Source organism: Hyperoodon ampullatus (genome assembly GCF_949752795.1).
Source record: "Hyperoodon ampullatus genome assembly, contig: scaffold_433, whole genome shotgun sequence".
Taxonomy (NCBI): Eukaryota; Metazoa; Chordata; class Mammalia; order Artiodactyla; family Ziphiidae; genus Hyperoodon; species Hyperoodon ampullatus.
The window spans coordinates 22111-44476 of NW_027640472.1; the positions used below are offsets into that span (position 1 = coordinate 22111).

Genomic DNA, 22366 nt, shown 5'->3' on the forward strand with positions numbered 1-22366 from the left:
GCCGTCCACAGTCTCTACACATGACATCTTTTGATCAGATGACTCACTGTCCCAATTACAAGGTTTCAGTTTCTCCACAGGAAGAAACCAAAACCAGCACAGAGGGGAGGCTCTTCAGTCAACCTCAGGGTCGGCCTGCCTTCACGTCCCGCTCTTCCTGACGGGAGGCCCACATTCTAAGGAAGGAGGTCCTTACCAGCACCTCAGGAGCCTCATCCAGTCCACCTCACGCTGCTCTGAGAGCCTCGCCAACCTCTGCAGCTACCCAAGTCCTGGGCACTTCAGGGCCGTCCCCCTTCCCCGAGTCACTGAGCCACGTGCTCTGACAATGCATTTAAAACCAGGCTCTCGGACTTCCCTGGTGGCACACTGGTTAAGAATCCGCCTGCCAATGGTGGGCACACGGGTTGGAACCCTGGTCGGGAAGATCCCACGTGCTGCGGAGCAACTAAGCTCGTGCGCCACAACTACTGAGCCTGCGCTCTAGAGCCTGCGCACCACAACTACTGAGCCCTGGACCCACAACTACTGAAGCCCGCATGCCTAGAAGCCGTGCTCCGCAATAAGAGAAGCCACCGCAATGAGAAGCCCGCGCACCGCCACGAAGAGTAGCGCCCGCTCGCCGCAACTAGAGAACAAAGCCCGCACGCAGCAACAGAGACCCAACGCAGCCAAAACTGAATCAGTTAAATAGTAAACAAATAAAAAATTTAAATGAATAAATAAATAAATAAATAAAAGCAGGCTCTGCTTTGTCAGCACTCTGGATTTCCCTACATATCGACGGGCAGGATTCCCGTCCTCTCCTGTAATTACGTCTGTGAAGTGCCTTTCCTGAGGATAACAGAAGCTCCTGGAAGCAGGGAATTGCTTCTTAAGCTCACATGCAGAAACTGAAGACATTTGATGTTTATCTCAAAGATAAAAGACAGAACACTAGATCGTGTGAAGGGTCCTCGAGGCCAAGAGCCAGGCAAGCAGGACACTTCCTCTGGGGACCCTTCCATCAGCAGAGCAGAAAATGTCCATGGCCAGAACTGGCACTCAATTCGTTTGGAGCTGAGAAGCACCCATGTAATCACATAGGCTCCCCAAAGAGTAATTACTCCCACATTTAAGAAAGGAGATGGCTTTTCAGGCAGAGAAGGCAAGTACAGTCTTCCCAGCTGGCTGGACTGTGTGTGCTGATGGTCACGATGGAGCTGGGCTCCAGAGCTCTGCTCTCCCCTCAAACCCCCAACCTCACCCTCACCCTCAGCTGAGGAGCTGCTTCCCTGAGAACAGAGAAGCCATCGGAGGGCTTCCCCACCTGCAACCCTGCTCAGCCATCCCCTCCCCACTCCAGGACCACGGGCAGCAGCTCTCCCCTCCCCCACACGCATCTACTGGATCATTCCCACTGTTATTTCTCCCATCACAACACAACACAACACAACACAACATCCTCCCCGGACCTCAGCTCCTACCCCAGCTACTGTCCAGTTTCTATTTTCCCCGTCACAGCAAAATGTCTTGAAAAAGTTGGGACCAGAACAAACCCAGTTCTCCCACTCCTCTCTCCTAAGCCTCTCCCATCAGGATTTTATCCCACAGATCCATCCAAATGCATCATCAGCAAGGTACGACCTCCGCCCAGTGCTGGGCTCGATGGTTAATGGCTCCACAGAATGGCAACCTCGTTTGTCCAGTCACCCACTTGCTTCCCACTTGCAGACAAAATGCTGTGATTAATATTTTAGGAGAAATACTCAGCGTGGAGAATACAATTGAGCTGCTGGACGAAAGAGGTAGCGGCACAGAAAAAAAGTTTCTGTAACTACAGAAATGAACAGATAAGCTGTTTTAATGGTAGCAAGTATGGGATGAAGGAGAACGAATAAAAACCATTTACAATACGACATTAACAAGCCTCACACTACAACGTGGTAACAGAGGATGGAGAAGGACTTTGAATGAACTCATTTTTCTGGGTAGGTGACAGGCTAGATGATGCAACGATGAGCCGCCAGGGACAACAGGACAAGGCAAGGGGCAGGGGAGCTGTAAATAATCATTTCTGGATCTACTGGATCTAGTAATCCGAGGTGCCCTTTGGACAAACTCCATAGAGATGCTGGCAAGTGGCTGGACAGAGGCATCTATCTGGTCCAGGTGGGAGAACTGACAGAGTTGGAGGTGAAAAGCACCAGAGGGTGAGATCAGACGGGTTGAAGAGTCATGAACCAAGGGTGAAAAGACAACACACAAAGAGGGCGGAAGAAAGAATCAGTCAGGAAGACAGCAAGGAGAGATCTGTCACAGAAACCAACAGAGCAGACTCTGCAGATGGCAAGGCGACAGTGGTCTGAGGTGATGACTGGCAAATCTCCACTGCTTTGTATGCTGGATGCCAGGTCACCTCAACCGGATCAGGTTCCGTGGAGGGGCAGAACCAAGACCACAGGCTGCACGATACAATTCAGCTGGGAAACAAGAATCTTTGCCAGAGACCTCACTGCATGGTGTGTAACGTGACCCTCTGAGATTGTAAGAGACAAAGAGCGAAATTTACTGGAAGGGTGACAAGGCTGTTCTTCCAGATGATCCTCATTGCATCCCTCGACTGAGCACTGAAAACAATGTACCTATGTGACAACGGTGTTCTACTGAACAGACAAGTTATATGCACTGAGTGCTCCCTGGACAGCACGCTCTCGGCTTACAGGAAGCACAAGGAAGGCACCAATGTCAACACGTTAGGGGCTGTCTCTCATGAAGGCTGCGGCCTACAGCGGGATCCTCAAGGAAACCTTTTAACGCCCGAGAACAAAAGTGATTTGGCAGGACAATGTAAGTCAAGCAAGGGATGGTGTTTTGCCACAAATGTCAAGAACACGAGGCTTGTACTGTGGCTCTAAGAGGATCCTGGGATCTACACGTAGAACTTGCCAGAAATACTTGGTACTGACCTGCTCCTCTACGCTTTGTCTTACCACATCTTTTACCTACTCCTACTTTCCCATTTTAACTTTTGAACTATTCGCCTCCCAAGGTGTTATCACAAAAGAACAGCAGCAGGTAAATACGTAAACAGCAAAACTCACCAGAGGCTGATTCATTCTCCGCTGCTCTTGGAACAACGTGCAGGACTGTGACAGTGGAGGCGGACCTGGAGAAGGAAAACACAGGCAGTGAAGCTACGACTGAAGCGGCTCGGGGTGCACGAGCACCCGCCCCGCGCTCCACAAGAGACACCTGTGGGAGACCCATCCTTTCACCTTCAGAAGGGCCTGTGAGAATAAGGAGGGAGCAACCACCCTCAGGTCTGTGACTCCCACGTGACTGTGGTACCTGAGGGGATACTCTATTTTTCCGTAGCGAGTGTACATTGAATCCTATTAAAATAAACCTCCGTCATTAAATATGAAATTTAAAAACGCTTATAGTTTACCTCTTCTCAGTCTGTTAACAACTTAGATCAGAAAATCCACAGGATACCCAGAATAAAGGGACACACTCAGGTGCGTTTCAGTCTTGCAATGATTTGTACAAACTTTACAAACTTAAGTGCGACACTCAAAAACATCTTTTATTAAAACTGACTTTAAGTGGACAGAACACCTGCCCTAGGAGTTTGGAGTCCTGTGAGCGACCCCACGTGCACACCCGGTGAGGCTCTAGGACAAGTCATCTCCCTTCTCAGGCCCAATCGCTTCCTTCCTCAACCAGGGCAGGACAGAAGCCTTGCAGACTCATCCTGCACCAATTACACTGTGCGATTCCACAGGGCACAACCCAGGGGGGCAGCGGACGCTTATATTAGACAACCAAGGTGCTGACGCGCCTTGAGACACACGTGCGAGATGCCCAGATGGCGACAGGAGGGGGAGGACGAGGAGGAGGATCGGGGTTGGACGGAGGGGAGGACGCGGCATGTCCCGGCCGAGCCTGTGGACCCTGCTCCCCCAGGACACCCGAAGCTCACAAGTCCCAGGGGAGCCCCATCAGGAGCAGCAGGCCCTGTCCTCCAGCCCAGCCCCTCCACCTCCGGGAAGCAGTCAAACCCTCCCGGTGGCTCTACTGCGGGCCCTGGGGCGGGCAAAGCCAAGCCCCACTCTCCAAGCCGCGGTCTCCCAAGCCCTGCTCTCCAAGGGCCGCAGGCTCCACAACCGCCTGCAGGCCTGCAGACGCAACACCTACCCCGTGGGGACTCGCTCACCAGCCCCGGGCTCCCGAGGCTCCGGTCCGGGGGCTGCTCCTCGGGCGCGCTCCTCTCTCGGGGTCTCTATTTTTAAAATATTTATAAGTAACCCATTTTGTAGAAAACACCTATCTTTCATCGTAAGAATTATGACACTTTATACTTTCATTCCAGCCTAACTTTTATACTCTATTTGCTACCATTTGGCAACTTATACCCTACGCTCTAGTCAAAAAGAATCTCATTTACAGTCACTTAAATATATTGTGTTGGTTCTCAAGTCCAGGATGTTCCTTCTGCCTGGTATGCCCCTGACCTTCTCTCCACGTGGAACATTCCTACTGACGTTCAAAACCTAATTCCAAGACCCCCTCATTGTTGGCATACTCTTTAATATCCCCTAGAAGGGTTACTGACTCCAAGTTCTGTTTTACAAATTTATATTTTTATGATTTATTTATTTAATAGCCTATCCCTATTCGATTGTAATGAGTTGTTCATGCATCTCTCACGCTCTCTTTTGAGTTCCTCTGGCCTTTATTTTTTCTTTTATCTCTTACCCATAAGCACAGTGCTTGCCCCATAGTACGTGCTCAACGTGTTGGCTGAGTGAAAAAAGACACCTTTTAGCTCTAATCATTTGTGAAATTTCATTTAAAATGACATCAGATTACCCTTTGTTTCCTAACTTAATTTCTAGTACTATAGAATGTACACTCAGAACATCGTCAGTGGCCTACAGAAACAGTGTTCTCACTGGACTTCATGCATATAGTCAACCCCCTTATAACTTTCTCTGGCATACAACTGCCAGACATGTTATTAAGAAAAAAAAAAAAAAAAAGATGTACCAACCCCTCACCTACTAGAAAACTTCCAGAAGCTCTCCATTCCTTATGGTATCTTTTCTACTTGATTTTTCAAATACCTCTGTCTTACTTCATCTATTCAGAACTGCCTTTTCCACCTTTGGCTTTCATTTTCAATTTCATTCATATCATTATCTGCACTTACCCATAGAACCTAAGCATATTTCAGTTTCTTATGCAAGTTTCCTCACTAGAGGTCAAAGGGGCAAGGACTATTGGGATAAAATATTAAATAAATAGACGATAGGACTTTGTTCTATTGGTCTGGGAAAATTACTACCTGAAACAAAATAATTCTGGAAACTGAAGGGATCAGACCAGTCAGCTTTGTTTACTTCAGACTCAAATCAATGTCTTGTCTTTACCTGAGCTCTGGTTACATTTAGAAAAAAGTACTGTAAATACAGTGAATGAGCAAGGCCACTATCTGAGACGTGTCTGGGTCCTTAGTATAGTAACTGGGGGAATGGTAAGCGTTGGTCAATGTTTGCTGATTGATGACTCAATAGATCTGGTTAAGCCTCACCATCAGAATTCCAGATTTTTTAACAAGCTTCTCAGTCTTTTCAACCCAGAGAAAAAACTAAAGAAAACTAGATGACAAGAATTTCAAATTGTAAAATATCCTGGCTGTCAAATTTAAATAGGGATATCCTGTGCAATGGAGAGGCTGGCTGGTGCCAATTTCACGTTTTGTTCTCTAGTGTCCGGACGAAGCCTGCTCTGCCAGTGAGCTGACAGGTCGAGAGCACTCCAGCTTCCACAGACACCTGAGAACTTTCTATTTTTCATGGTCTTCCTGCCTTACCTAAGGGAAGGACTATATTCACAATGAAAAGAGTTATGATTAATCACCAATAGAGAGATTCTTCCACTTTCTGGATGACCACGTTGAAAGTCTGGTATAGTCAACACTCCCTCTAACATAGATCGTGTATTGAAATGAGAAAACTATCACCTAATATGGCCAGAGAGATGAAGGGACTTGGCCCAGCTGAGCCCAGGAGACACCTCTAATTCAAAACCTCAACCATTAACATAGTGATTGTGATCAAGGAGACTTACAGCACATAAGAGATTCAAAAAGCATATTAATCCACCTCCGGCAACACTGCCAGTTTAAAAGAATGATTAACCTTCTCTCCCACTTGATTCAACCTGGCTATGTATTATACCACTCTAAATGCTAGCAGACTCTATGCTTATGGCTTCCATTAGGTAGCACTTAGTATACACGAAAACTTTCTTCAAGAAGTAATTACTTTTGGGGCTTCCCTGGTGGCGCAGTGGTTGAGAGTCCGCCTGCGGATGCAGGGGACACGGGTTCGTGCCCCGGTCTGGGAAGATCCCACATGCCGCGGAGCGGCTGGGCCCGTGAGCCATGGCTGCTGAGCCTGTGCGTCCAGAGCCTGTGCTCCGCAACGGGAGAGGCCACAACAGTGAGAGGCCCACATACCGCAAAAAAAAAAAAAAAAAGTAATTACTTTTGAAACCATAAACGTTTCAGTTGGGAAAAGAGAAAAAGAAAGGAGGTGCAAGTAAAGGGAACTAGGAAAAAATAAGAAAGTACCCTCAAATACAAACATGTTCATTCAAAAAATAATTTAAAGGGGATTTAAACGATACTAGGTGAGCATTTATTCTGTTTCTGCTTTAAGTAAAGCATTCTGTTCTATTTGTTAGGTGTTGTACTTGTTTAGTATCTAATGTCTGTTAAAAACCTCTCGAAAGAGATGTATTCATTCTGGTATCCTAAGCACCTATCTGGATGAACAGCACAAGCAATGGGAAGTCATGGGGCATAATGGACCTTGCAAAGCCTCTGGAATCCATCTCTTACTTATGGTCTTTGAGACTCAGGCTCCTCCTCTATGTAGTGTTCATAAAACTTAGTGGAGATAGAACACTAGGGACACAGAACGTCAAAGCAGGTATTTACTACGACTTTTCAAATACCTTCCTTTAGGAAAACAAATATATTTTATTTGCAATGAGGCTTTCTTGTGAATTTTATTCTTCTAAAGAAAAATATTTTTAGTGAACAATTGATTCGTTTGCCTCCCTGTGCTACTTTATTGACAATACTCAGGTAGGGGTGGTTTTCTCTCAAGCAGTTACCTCCATGTGATTTGTATTTCAGACCTTCCTAAAAGCATGTTTTCCTGTTCTTTCTTTCCACCCCATCCCAGCTCGACTTAAAATATTGTGATCCTCTATTAAAATGCACAGAACCCTATAAGGAGAAGCAAAATGTTTGTCACTGCCAGCTCTGGTATGCATATATCAGAGAATAAATTATAACTGATGAAGACAGAAATGGGACCCATATCTGTCTGACTTCAGAAACCACAAGTGTAGGGCTTCCCTGGTGGCGCAGTGCTTGAGAGTCCGCCTGCCGATGCAGGGGACACGGGTTCGTGCCCCGGTCCGGGAAGATCCCACATGCCGTGGAGCGGCAAGGCACGTGAGCCATGGCCGCTGAGCCTGCGCGTCCGGAGCCTGTGCTCCGCAACGGGAGAGGCCACAACAGTGAGAGGCCCGCATACAGCAAAAAAAAAAAAAAAAGAAACCAGAAGTGTAGCTACTACAAGCTGATGAATTGGAACTCAGATCAAGGCCTAGAGTGGAGAGGAGTCTTCTGATCAGAAGGGAAAAGTAAACAAAGGGCAGCGTTTAATTATTTAATAATAAGTAAGAGAATGACTATGGTGTTTTTACAGAACAGGATATAATATTGAAATAAAACCCCCCAAAGTGACACAGAAACATAATGCAATCCTCTTAAGCTACAACCCTTCCTAAACCAAACCATACCATTCTCTTCACACAGCCTGGAAACTCAAAAGAAAGGGGATACTGATCTGCATCACACTGGCATTAGAAGCAGATCTAGTTTTAATGAACTTTTACTTCATGGACTGAAGTTTCCCCCCAAAAAGGGTAAGCTTTTTTCTCAAGAAACATCACTGTGTAATAATCAAGGAGCCAGGGATGGTGGTATTAATTGTTCTAAGTACAGGGATTTGTTTTGCAGAAAGAAGTACCAATCAGAAAGAGAACTGACCCATAATTACTTAACAAAACTGCTTCAGAAGTAGATTTCTAAATCTACTTTTAGATTAACTGATAGTTAGAAAAATCTGACTAAGTTTATTCATTTAGAGGAAATCTGTGCAAGCCTGTGAAACCAAGACGTATTGTATCAAAAGAGATAAGGTCACTAGACACTTATGTAAGAGCTACTTCTTCCTCAATGGCCACCATATAGTCATTTCTGACTATTACATTACCAAGAAGTAACAATGCACCTTTAGGAAACTAGTATGAAAGAAAAACATAATTAAATTTTTTGCAGGTGACTCTTTGATCTCATAGTTGTGTGTTAATTTTCCAAAGTTCGGACTGGATCCCGCCTTTACAAAATGCTCCTTGAAACATCGCATTGAAAATCTTCTCTTTTACTCCTTATTGTAAACACTGTATATGTTTTTAAGAAGACCAATAAAAAATATGGACTATGGGGCTTCCCTGGTGGCGCAGTGGTTGAGAGTCCACCTGCCGATGCAGGGGACACGGGTTCGTGCCCCAGTCCAGGAAGATCCCACATGCCACGGAGCGGCTGGGCCCGTGAGCCAGGGCCGCTGAGCCTGTGCGTGCGGAGCCTGTGCTCTGCAACAGGAAGTGCCACAGCAGTGACAGGCACGCGTACCGCGAAAAAAAAAATATATATATATATATATATATGTGTGTGTGTGTGTGTGTATATATATATATATATATATATATACATATATATATATATGGACTATGAAATTATTTTTCCAGTAGTGAAATTATGGAGAGTATGACTTGCATTTCTACTGTATTCCCGCAAAAAGAGGAAGTCCTTTTCCACAAAGATTGTCATCAATGTTAACTCTGGGAGAAAAGTATTTGTAGTTGTCTCATGCTTTGTGGTGAGAGACTCTCACTTTTCCCGTCTCTATTGTGGGAAACAGGGCACACTTTGGGCTGAGAATTCATGCTGTGGTCGGAAAAGAAAGAAACGAAAAATACCCTCATTAACACCGCTCTTTAACAAGTTCAGCAAATGGGCCTCAGGCATTCTAAACAGCAGCAATTAAAAAATAACTTTAGATTTCATACATTTCTTCCAGTAGGATGAAAAGCTGAGGTATGTTAACTTTAATTTTATGGTTTGGGTGAATACAGAGTTCGATTACTCCCTGTCAAAGCAGAAATCAGCCTTTTACAGGGAATAAGTGCTAATTAAGCAAAACAGAGTAAGCATGTTATATGAAGTATATTTGTTTCTTTCCTGTGCACTGTGGCTGCACAAGCTCTAACCACAGTTTCCGGAGGGACCATCAGTGCTCCCTAAGAATGCCAATGCAGTGTTCCGTCCAGTTAGTGGGGGGCAGAGACCAGTCAGAATGCTGATGCTTTCCACAAAGGACATGGGGCTAGGGAGGCAAATGCAATCAGGGAGTATTACCTCTGTCTTGTGTGCCTGCTACAAAACAGTGTCCTCTCAAGACTACTCTATCCCTTCTTTGCTTTATACGTGTATGTGTAAGTTCGTGTATGTAAGCTTTACAAGTCTCTCATAAGAGAAAACTAAAAATGCCCAGGAAAAAGACAAAACTGCTTCAACAGAGAAAGGTCTCTCTGTTCCAGTTGAAGAGGATATAGAGTTAATAACAGGAAATATCCATCCCCTGAAACTGTAGGAAACATGGATGCTTCCACAATTTACTCAAGGTCTCACTGACCAGGCTGTAATTTTAATTATTATTTCTTATGATTATGGTAGATAAAAAGTCTCAGTAGTATGCTAAAACTCTTTAACACTTGTTGACCTTTTTTCTTGATAGCTTTCCTCCTGCCAGGCTCCAGCCAACAGTAGCAGTAACAGATATCCAGATCTTAAGAGGATAGAAGTATAATGGTGCACTGAATATGGAAAGGAAGAACCAGTAATGGTTCCTATACATTCATAACGCGAATCAGCATCAAACTAAGGAAAAAAGCTTCCCCAAGAAGTTGACAGCAAATAGTTTCGCCTCTTAATGCATTGAGGAAACAACTTTGAAGTTATCCGTAGCCACCACTTCTGAAGCGACCAGTAGCTTTGCAACTATTAGTTTACTTGTATTAGATTAATTTATATTAGAGTTTATTTAATGTAATTGCTCACAAATTTTAAACCATTTTGTAGAGTAGTGTTCTGTATCTGTTTAAATGAAATGCTTTCCTAAGCTCAAGATCAGTGTTTTTATGTTGTGTAAATTATGAAATTACTGTGGAATATCTGGTAAACTTGATAGGAAACCCCAGATGTCAGCACTTTGCTGGGCAAGATTTAAAGTGGCCCACACCATTAGCCCTCATCAGGAGCAGTAGCAGTGGGCTAAGTCATAAGGGCACGCCCATCCATTACATTCACCCAGGATACCGTGAGTGAGAATCAAAGGGCAGTGAGACAGAGACCTCTGTTCTCAGATTCCACTGCCAAGAAATGGCCTAAGTCAGCTCTTGTTGTTGAAGAAAATAACCCTTTAGGAATCAGACTGAATCCTATTTTCAGTTTTAGAGGAGGAAGGATACTATTTAAACATTGATGAAATGTGTCTCTCTTTTTTTATCAGCATAGAAATTTATTTGAATTCAAAAGAATATGGTTATATTTAGCATAGTGTAATAATTATCTAAAGCACGTATCATCGCTGGCTCTGAAACAGTTCTAAAGATGTCATTCTTTTGAAGTAAAAAATATGCAGTAAAAATGTACAAGGAAGCAAAAATATGAAAAAAACAGTTTGCTGAGTATGGGAAGTTGTTACAAGAGGGGCACACCAAGATAATTGTAAGAGTCCAAATTACATAACATGCAGCAAGGAGTTCTCTTGCTTTAACAACTCCTAGAAAATAAACCAGTAATCTCAATGCAAGAATATCACCACTGGGATAACAGGACAAATTTTCTGAGGCACACAGGTAGTAATTCACTATACTTCCCCTTTCTCTAATACCTTTTCTCACACCAATTTCTTTTCTTTCCTCGAGGATAGATTTTATCCTGTTGAAAACAATTTTAGTTTTATTTGTAAAGTGGAGTAAATAATATCCTGAGTGAAGTAGGCAGCGTTTTAGCTGAAGATGCTCAGGAATCAAACTTTTGAAAAAGGCCAATCAGCTAGCTAGCTAGCAGTTACCATCAGTGGCTTGCAGAAAAAAAAATTACAGATGATATGTTTGTTAAATAGATAAAAAGAATAAGCAGTTTAAAATGGGTGAAAAATCCCAGGATCTATTGTGACCTAGACCAGAGGTCCCTAACCTTTTTGGAACCAGGGACCGGTTTCCTGGAAGCAAATTTTTCCAGGGAGGGGAGGCGGGGTGTGTGGGGTTCAGGCGGTAATGTGAGCCATAGGGAGCGGCAGATGAAGCTTATAGCTGGCTTGCTTGCGACTCACCTCCTGCTGTGCAGACCACTTCCTAAGAGGCTGTGGACTGGTACCCGTCCGAGGCCAAGGGGTTGGGGTCCCCTGACCTAGACACTCAAAAGCAGACAGTTGACCTTTGATTAAGCCCATTTTCCTGTGGAGTGAGCCATAAGGGGCTCCAAGACACAGTTTGGTTTCAATGTTTCAGTGTTCACAGCCAGAGGGCAAACTCAGAATGTCTCCTCCTCTTGCAAAAACTGGACCACGAATGAGAAGTAGCCCTTCACGCACAACATCCCTGCAGATCTGATGGGCTTGACTGCCCAGAAGGATTGGGCTCTTCGTGCTGGTAGCAGAGCCTCATGCTAATCCCAGATCCTTAGCCATGAGTGTTGCTCCAAATCCGCCCTGATAGTAATTAGCCAGGTGAACTCCATCCATCACCCCAGGTACAGGATTGTAAGTGTCACTTGACCAACATCGTCCTAAGCTCGTATTTAGGATTTTAGCCAAGAGTATTGGGTCAAGCCCTAACCTGAGTCCCAGATTCATAGCTTCAGCAGTTCCAATCCTACTAATAGCTAACAGCAAGTGTTTGCAGATCTTCGAAGCCTGGCCAGTCCCAACAGCTCCACGATGCACCACATGGGAGCCCATGCACCACAGCAGCTCAACCCCTCCCATCCTAAATGTGAGGTTGCCAGACCGAGCCGTTCCCACACCACCAGAAACAGGGGCATCCGAGAAAACTGCTCCCATTTTCTCAACTTCTTTGGCCAATTCTCTCAAAACCATAGGATCAACAGTACTAGAATCTATTAATAGTCTTTCTTCACTTTTTTTTTGATTCCATTTGCTCCAGTATAAGCTTCTAGCGCATTGATGCACTGTAATAATTCTGTCACCTTTTTCGGCTACATCCGCTGCAGAAGACACTACCGGGTTCACTTGCATCTAGCAGCTCTTTGCATGCATCAGGGAACACATCAGCAATAGTGAGTGGCTAGCCATGTTTCAAGAGCTCTTTTGCCATTGGATTCCCCACGTTGCCTACTCCAATGAATCCAACTGGAGTCTTGGAAGCTACTGACCTAGAACACAGCACTGCAAGGCTGGCCACCGACGGCTGCTGTGGACGACTCCCTGTACCAGAGGCAGGAGGTGGCTCCACGGAGACGGAAGGAGGCTGACACGTTGCCCGCGCCCCTCCTTCCCACGGTGACCTCCTCGACTCCCGGCTCACCCACTGGCTGCTATAGGGTGCGTGGTGCGGAGGGCCGGCTCGGCTGTGGCGATTCTTAATACCTCTTTGGTACTAGGTTACACATACAATTTCACCTAGTGAGCAATTTAACAGAAGGAATTTTTTTCTACGGCATTTTTGTGGCACAGCAGATAGAAGCGAGGTCACTATTTCTTTGAAAAACTGAACTAAAAATTTATAGAAAGTCATGATTCATTCTACAAATATGCTGAGTCAAAGAAATGTGGAAATTGATGCGATGGAGGAAGAGCGCTAGACTTCCCTGATGCTCAACTGGGACCTTTCTTCTGGTGTCCGAACATGGTTGTGTAACTCCTTTAATCCCAGTGGATTTTCCAAAAATTCCAGAATCTTCAGATTTTGGTAGGCCCTGTTTACTGCCTTTGCCCCTCCATGCCAGGCCCCCAACCCACCCCGCACACATTTATTTTTTGCCAGTTGTCCTCCGGGGGGCTTTTCTTTATATAGTTATTGCAGCAGTTTGTTAGACTACTGACCCCCAGTGAAAATGCCCCTCCCCCCGTTTTCTCACCCTGTGTAGTTTTGTTCCACCTTGACCTGGGTTTGGTCACATGACTTGCTTTGGCCCAATGGCATATCAAGAGCTGAAGCTTGGAGAGTACTCGTGCTTTAGGGCTTGTCCTCATGGAAACCTGACATGTTAGGAAGCCTGGCTAACCTAGTGGAGAATAGGCCCAGGCCACAGCCAGCATCAATGGCCAGACATGTGAAAGCAACCAGCCCCAGTCCAGCAACCAGATGATGGCAGCCTCAGTAGTCACCTCAGGTGAAAGCAAGATAGATCCACCCAGGGGATCCCAGCCCATTCTGCTGATTCACAAATTGTGAGGAGATAAAGTGCCTGCTGTTTTAAACCACCAAGCTTAGGAGTAGTTCATCACACAGGAAGAGATATAACTATCTTCACCGTTAGATTATCTTCCCATTTTATACCATGTTTCCCCTCAAACCACTGCTCCTTTATCCAAGATTCTAGAAAAGAAATAACAACTGATGAGGCTGACAGAGCCTTAACATTTTTTAAAAGCCTTATAAACTTTTAAAATAACTATGTTAATAAAATCAATATTTATTTGATCACAAAATTATTTTCTTCAGTTGCCTTAAGAAGTAATGCAGAATTGTACTAAGTTTATAAATCTGGAGGCTCTAAAAATGTGTTATTCCTTGGATTCAAGTCCTAGTGTACTTTATGTGGGCATTCATGTTTGCAAAATGATTCCAGGAAATTTGCGATTTCATTTTACAACTTTGGCCTAAGGAGTCTTATGATATTTTACCTGAGAAAAATAATACATTAATTCCACTTTCAGCTATTAAACCCATGGCTTCCTGTATTTTCTAAATTCCCTATCAGTAAAGAAGACTACGTATAGCGTACAAGACTGTCATGATTAAGAGGAAGGTAGTACAGAAAGAACCTGTCAAATTAGGCATTGCCCAGTCATGTCAGTATACTAACGTGGGGAGCCACAGGCAGCTTGAAGCCTGGAAAAAAGACAGATACAATGTAATGATTATCCTAAGGATCCGGATAATGATTCCTATGATTTTCTTTTAAATATTAATGGCAGAGGATTCTGGGGAAATGATGGTGGCTACAGAGAAGATTTTTATCCCTGAATATGCCACCCCTCCCCTAAATACACAAGCCCCCACCCCCACAAAGAAGAAAGAAAAGCATCTAGAATAGCAAGATCAAAAACCCACAGACAACATCTACAACAAGGTGTCCACATTAACTGCAACATACAGCCAGGTAGGAACAAATCAACAACAGGAAAAAGACCTACATATGTGTATCCCAAGGTGTGTGGGAGGAAGACGAGGGAAGGACTCTCTCTCTCTTTCAGGAGAGCCAAAGGTTACTATGGTTCAAGAACTCACTGAGATTGAAAAACTCACTGAGAACAGCGACAGAAACCGGGAGTGAATGTTGCAGGCTCCACTTTGCAGCTGAGTGCAAGAACTTTGAAATGTTCTGAGGATGCCAAGTGTTCTGGGGTCTGTGAAACCTTGACACCTATCAAACCAAAGCACCATTCCAGAACAAATCCCCATACTCAACAAGGACAAGAAAGAGGAGCCCTGGGTAAATGGGCAGAGGAGGGCCGAGGAGGAAGATTTTAGAAATTTTAAGGTCATTTTTAAAAATTATGTTGTGAAGATAATAGAAGATAGTGAGCCCTGGAGTTCTGAAGCTAGAAATTATATTCTGATCTATGATTCCCTCCTAAAGTGGAAACTTATTTCATTTAAAAATGAGTGACAGAAGAGTATTCCACTCACATCCTGTAGAAAATCAGTGAGAAAAAGAAAGAAAAAAGAAGGGTGAAAAGAAAGTTCCAGCAAATCCTGAAAACGTGACAGAAAGACACGTCCACAGAACAAATGAAATTTATTGCCTGATATTGCGGAAAAAGTAAAAGAAATTTTAAAAGGAATAGAAACTGGCTTTAAGAAAAACATAAAAGAAATTAGAAAAAATCAGAAATGAAGTGATTGGAGAATAGCAAGATTTGAAAAGGTGAAAAAATTCAGTAAGTAATTTGTTTAAAAAAAATCATGTCTCGAGAGAAGGTTAAACTAGAAGGAACACAAGTTTGAATAAACACAGTGGATAATGCCTCCTTGGAGAAATAGCTGATTTCAAATCCAGCATAAGAAACGAACTAGATGTTCCTGTTACACCTTGTCGTACAAGAGAGCTGGGAAGACTTCAAAGACTACTGTGGTTGTGTGGAAAGGACTCAGGAGCCAACTTGAACAGGATCCGTGAACCTAAGAGGGGACAATCTCTGCATCGATATTTATAACAACCTCACTGAAAACAACAACAAAGAAAGAAAATACCTCATTAGTCATCTTCGGAAGCTACTTTGCAGTCAACCTTTCTCTCTCCTGTTTTTTCTTTTTTTGTAAAACTGGTAAATAAAATAAAAGAAACATTTATTCTTCCTTTCCTAATTAAACTGTAACTCAGGGCAACCAAGTAGTTGATGAAATAATCTTCTAGCTAGTAAATGAATAATAATCTAATTAGTAGAATATCACCATTTGGTACCCTTAATAAATTAATGGATCTAGACATTGATCATTAATGGCTGCAACGTCACAGTAAGACAGACACTTTATAGTTCCTTTTGGAATTCATCAATATTATCTATGAAGTAAACTTGACAAAAAACCACACCTGAATTATGTCAGTGCTCTAGATCTATCTACCAACTGACAGTAAATACATGGGCCAAAGGAGCATGATAAATATAGAAGCATAAAGGGGATGCAATCAGCATAATCCAGACAGTTGGGAACCCTACTGGATGAATGCTTTGAATTCAATGACAAATACTTGCAAGAAAAATGAGCAAATTGAGTTCTTTTAAACCTATACTTTAAAAGAAATTGTGTTCGGATCAGCAATCAAATAAATAATGGTTATTAAAATAAAAATACATTTATAGGACAACCAAGGAAACATGAACTGACTGGCTATTTGTTGATATTAAGGAATTATTATTATTTGCGGATGTGTGATAATGACATAGTTGAGCTTAAAAAGGGCAGTTCTTGCATTTTAGAAATATGTATACTGACGTTTTCACTGAGAAAAAGAAATCTGGGATTTGCTTTAAAATTGCTGGGGATTATGGTGGTAGTAGTAAGAGAGGGTATAGAGAAAATATATTGGCCTGAAATTGACATTTGATGAGAACAATTGATGAAAGTTTCTACTTCTTTCTTTTTACTTCTGTAGATGTTTGAAATTTTCCATACTAAAACATGTTTTATAAATGTAGATGGCTTGCAATTTGCTCTTCTGAGCTCTCAGAAGGCAAAAAGCCATTCTTAAATTAGGAGCTTTCTTCTCTAGCCAAGAATTCTAATGATAATTGTGTCCCAACTGGCCAGTGCACTCAGATTGCTCTGAGATCTGTTGGTGGAAAAAAAATCAGCACAAACAATAAAGAGGCTCTTTAGTCTTAGAAGAAAACAACAAAGAGTAAAGGCTGCTGCTAGGTCTAGGGCAATAGTGTAGCATCAGTATAAGGCAAAATATTAGTTTCTTCCAAAATCCACTTGTTACTACTGTGTATACTTTTGCAGCAAAATATCTTTTCTACATTGTCAGCATTAAAGTAAATTTACTATTTAGGTGGCATTTAAATTGTCATATGCTCAAAGCCTAGAAAGAATCCCCTAGGCTGAAATGACATTAAATCTTATTTTGGCCGTTGTAGTGTATTCTCCAGTCCTACTTGCTTTGTCTATAACTGTCCTAAAAAGGTGTGAGGAGATCTGCCAATATTAATGCCAGGATTCAAAATGAGTTCTTTGCAGCTTGCTTCCTTCAGGATCTTCTGCCCTCAGACCCATGTATTTACTTAATGCCTCAGATTATTGTATATGTCACATCTTTCCAACTAGAAGACAAGCTCCTTTAAGGGCAGTGACTAGTCTCATCAACATCGAATTTACTCCAACACTAGTGCTTTCAAAATGTGTGTTGCTTAGTATATGTCTGACCGTAAGAAGTTATAGAAACAATTCTACTCTAACTAAATAATAATGATACTACTACTACTATTTCTACTACTACTGCTAATAAAATGTATGAAATAGAGTATACATGGGAAAATAAAGATAACACTGGAAATCCCAGACTATAAAATGAATGATCCCAAAGCCACTGGCCAATCCATTGACTGTAAACAGTTACTTGTGAATTGGTCAACATTTAAATGCATAATTGAGAGAAGGGTTAAAACAAATTTTATTACCAAAAAACACAATTTTTATACCTACAATTTTTGAGCTCAACTAACCTGTAGTTTTCACAGAAATAGATGAGATTCAAAGTATTCATTCAGGTTCCTAAATGATCCATTCCCTATCTTTCCTTATGAAACAATCAGTTATAACTCTAATAATTTCTCAAGGATTCACCAATCTCTACTTCCTTTATTTTCCAAGGTTTGGTATCATTACAAAATCAAGTCCTTTGGCGGAATTTAATAGTTTCAAAATCCCTCATCAGTATTATTCACTGGGATAAAATAACATGAAAATTTAACAAACACTGACTATGTGCTGAGAAATGATCCTTCAGTGATTCACTCAAGGTGGAGACTAGCATTCAGGCTGCACCTGAGGTAGAATTTGAATTCCAAAGTGGACCTTTAAACCACAGCTCATCTTCTCTTTTTAAAACCATTAGAAATAAGCCTGTTGCCTGACCTTTGAGATTCTGCAAAGAGACCATATTTACATCTTTTGTCTCTTTTAACTTCCCTAGTCCCCTTCTCTACTTTCAGAATAGTGATTCCCAGATAAGTACAATGAGTTCAAACAGTGTGGTTAAAGGGGTAATTAGTCTGCTCTGCAGCCAAGTTACTCACAGAATAAATAAGTTGGCTTTCACAGTTGTTAGTTTCTTCCTGGGCTTTGTTTAGAGGGGTCTCAGCTCAAGCAAGCAGCCTGTCAGCAGCCTGAAATAACTCTGTGGAAATCTAATGGCATATATGTAAAATATGTCTATGAAACCTTTTATTCAATCTTAGGTGCATAATTTTACTACTTCTTTAGGCCTGGAAAAGGATATTCAGCTACAAAAGGACAGAAAAGAAAATGTGTATAATACCTCATGCCTGCCTCACACCCTAAAACCTTATTTTACCCCTGTTTCATCAGAAAATGATGTATGCTGTAAGAACATTTTTTTAATTATTTGATCAAATATTTAAGTGCACTAAGTCTCTCTGAGTGAGTTTCTGTTTCTATAGTGTCCATTGACAGACAAATGAATAAAGAAAATATGGCACATATGTAGAATGGAATGTTATTCAGCCTTAAAAAATAAGGGAATCTTGCCATTTGCAACAACTTGGATGAACCTTGAGGGCATTATGCTAAGTGAAATACGTCAGAGAGAGAAAGACAAACACTGCATAATCTCACTTTTACGTGTAATCTAAAAACGCTGTTCTCACAGAAACCGAGTAGAATGGTGGCCGTCAAGGGCTGGGGAGTGGAGGAAATGGGGAGTTGTTGGTCAAAGGGTATAACCTTCCAGTTATAAGATGAATAAATCCTGGGAGTCTGATGTACAGCATGGTGACTATAGTTAACAACACTATTGCATACTCAAAAGTTTCTGAGATAGTAGATCTTACATGTTCTCATCACACACACACACACAAAGGTAATTAATTGTGTAAGGTCATGGATGTGTTAACTAACCTTATTGTGGTAATCATTTTGCAATATATACATGTATCAAATTATGATGCTGTACACCTTAAACTTATACAGTGTTATATGTCAATTACATCTCAATAAAACTGGAAAGAAGAAAAAGATTCACATGGAGAAGGGTAAGGCTGGTAGAAAAAAGCCACCGCCTTGAGCAGTACCGAGGTGGGCGGAAAGCCATGGGGCTCTATTAGCACTGCTGGGGAGGCTCTGCTCCCACGTGTGGGGAGGGGGTAGGACAGCACAGCTGTGATCCTTATTGCAGACCCTAGGCAGCCTCAGGCAACTTTTCAAAGTTAGATGCTGAAAACCAATAAATGTAATTATAAGGAAGAATTACAGAAATGTCTTTATTCTACTTCTGGTCCTCTTGGCAACTTTTTCCATCTAAAAGCTGCGCCCTGCAGTTCTCAAAGCGGGAACATTAACATGGACCAGAAGTTTCCAAACTTTTCATCATCAACCCCTACACCAAAAGAAAAGTTGAAATTTTATGACCCCTAGTATATGAAGTATCTTGTGTGTTTTTAATATTTATCAAGAGAACATTTAACGGTTACCTACTATGTGCCAAGAGAAAATAAAAATAAGACACAGACTTTAAATGCAGACTTTGCTCCGGTATTATTCTTCCTTTTAACTTCAGTATAAGAACTATTGAGCTATTTCCTGTCCCAGTAAGGGGATAAGCAGACGATTACAGAATCCTGTGATCTCTTCCCAAGTTTGCAACTATAGGGTTGGTCCTAGAATTGCTCAATAACTTTGTATTTTGATTTAAGGGGAAACTAAAAGAACTTCCTGTCCCAAAGTAACTCTGCTTTGCGGAGACTGGAGGTGCCGTGCAACTGACTCAAGATACTGTTTATTTGTTTAAACAGTTAAATAAGTAGTTTCTATTTAACAAGTGAGCACAAATTTTCACAACAGTACCTACCCCATGACATAACTCAGACAAAAACTCTGAGGGAAAGGAAAACTATATGGGCAAAAAGTCCAGGTTCCATCCACTGTACGTGGGATATTGATAGGTTTGTAAAACTTACAGAGGTACCTGGGGGTACCCAGGAACCCTGGGTATTTAGTATACAGATCAGCAAAGGATGGTGGAAAATAAGATGACACCAGGTCAGGGGAGAAATTAAGCAGGTGAAGCTGGTCTTTTATATTCTTTTCCCTTCTGATACACCACTGCTCGTTCATGTCCAGAATATGTTCTGTATCCTCAGTAGACCTACACACACACACACACACACACACACACACAGACACGTGTGTAGCACACAAACATGCACACATGCATGCATGTACACATACATGCATGTACACATACATGGAGTCCCCAGTCTTCTCAGTTAAAATTCAGCTTGTAGTAACTAAAGAAAATTTATAATGTCCTAGATTTTATAGATTTTAAAAATACTTGCACTTTAAGAGAAAACTTTTAATGTCTGAAAATCCCTTATGACGAAGGAAGTTATTTCTGATATTGGAGGTTGACAGTTTCACAGAGATAACTTCAGGAGCACAGAGACATGCCTGACCCTCTCCCCACGCACCATCTGGGGAGAATTCACCAACACAGAGGCTCAATCCCTCTGCTAAGTCAAAATCAAGTATACCAACATCATTATTTCACAGAGAATACCCTACCTCATGTTAGGCATTCATATGTATTTTATTTGTTGAAGAGAGGAAGAAGATATAAAGGAGGGAATCATCCGAAATTACAGAGTACACCATTTAAGTCAATATAGATATTTAAATTTAAGGTAAAATTCAATGATAATTTGAAATTATATGTGGAGTTTTATTTACTAAAGAATATTTTGCAAAGTTCAACTCCTATTTTAACTTATATTTTCAGAGAAGGTATTTGGTCCAAATGAAGAATACCTTCAATCATTGTTCTTTTATTGCAAGCAAAAAAGGATTTATACTTCTTTTCATGAAATATGGTTGTTTGACAACAGAAGGATAAATATTTTATATTTTTAGAAACAACAGTCAGGCTACTGATATTCTTAATTAGTTTTAATAAATCTGAATGCTTCTTATCATCTACTCTTTAGCTTGTACCTGAGGAGTTGAATACCTCCGGGAAGATATGTGCTCCAGACCCGTAAATATGCAGTTCACAGAGCCCACCACCAGAGGGCAATAAAGAAGTCAAATCTTGAAACCATGGAGTGAAAATAGTGGGAGTTTAAATAAAAGCAACATTTCACAGTATGCTTTTCTGACCAACGTTATATCTAATAACTTAATGGATTGTATGTACATGGATTCTGAAAAGTCAGCAGCACACGTCACTGGTCAATTTCTATGATAAGGAGAACGTAATTGGAGTGTAGAAAAACAGTATACTTACATCTTAAAATTCCACCCCTACAGAATCTACTACTCACTACTGAAAAATGGTAAGAAGAATAGCTTTCTGTGTCTCAGTCACCAGTTAACATTTTCAAGAGTAGAATTTATCTTCCTATGATGCTCAAATACACAGGAAAAATGCATATCTAGGACAATGGATAAACTCTATATGACATATGAAAATAATTCTTCAAATGGAAAAAGTAAAAGATCTACAAGGAACAGTTTTATATGCATTAGTGTGGATATATACATAAAGAGGCTCTAAGAAACATAAAAATCACTTCCAGGAAGTAATTTTAGGTAGAAGAGAATTAACATGGATGAGGAAGAAAAGAGAGTTGGTTTTAAGATAGTTTCATTTACTTGTTTTTTTGTGTTTATTTATTTGTTTTATTTATTTGGTCTTTGGAATATAAGGAAACAGTGGCTTTCACATCCGTATCCCAGTGGAACAAAGGGACTGAGGTCTATACTGGAGCCCAGCCATTGTTTGACTATCTTGTAATAATACTGGTGAAATACAGCCAAATCATTTGAACTACAAGCATCCTCTCTGACAATAATCTTAAGACATCAACATTATAAATTAAAGAAAGGAAAGAGAGAATACTGTTTTCTTTTTTTTTTTTTTTTTTTTTTTTTTTTTTTTTTTTTTTTTTGTGGTACGCGGGCCTCTCACTGTTGTGGCCTCTCCCGTTGCGGAGCACAGGCTCCGGATGCGCAGGCTCAGCAGCCATGGCTCACGGGCCCAGCCGCTCCACGGCATATGGGATCCTCCCAGACCGGGGCACGAACCCGTATCCCCTGCATCGGCAGGCGGACTCTCAACCACTGCGCCACCAGGGAGGCCCGAGAATACTGTTTTCTTTAGAGAGAAAATACAGATTCTGGATCAAATCAATAATGTCAGCAAACCTCATGGCTGTAAAATATTCTGCTGCCTATCATTTAGATCATG

At 41.8% G+C, this 22366-nt stretch overlaps 1 pseudogene across 1 annotated transcript; it reads right to left on the reverse strand.

The window, feature by feature from the left end:
* Positions 1 to 11725: 11725 nt before the first annotated feature.
* On the reverse strand, positions 11726 to 15645 carry LOC307070121 (3-hydroxyisobutyrate dehydrogenase, mitochondrial-like; annotated as a pseudogene). The gene is made up of 2 exons: positions 15634 to 15645; positions 11726 to 12748 (listed from the first exon to the last, which is right to left on the reverse strand). The product of its transcript is annotated as a 3-hydroxyisobutyrate dehydrogenase, mitochondrial-like (transcript).
* Positions 15646 to 22366: the final 6721 nt, after the last annotated feature.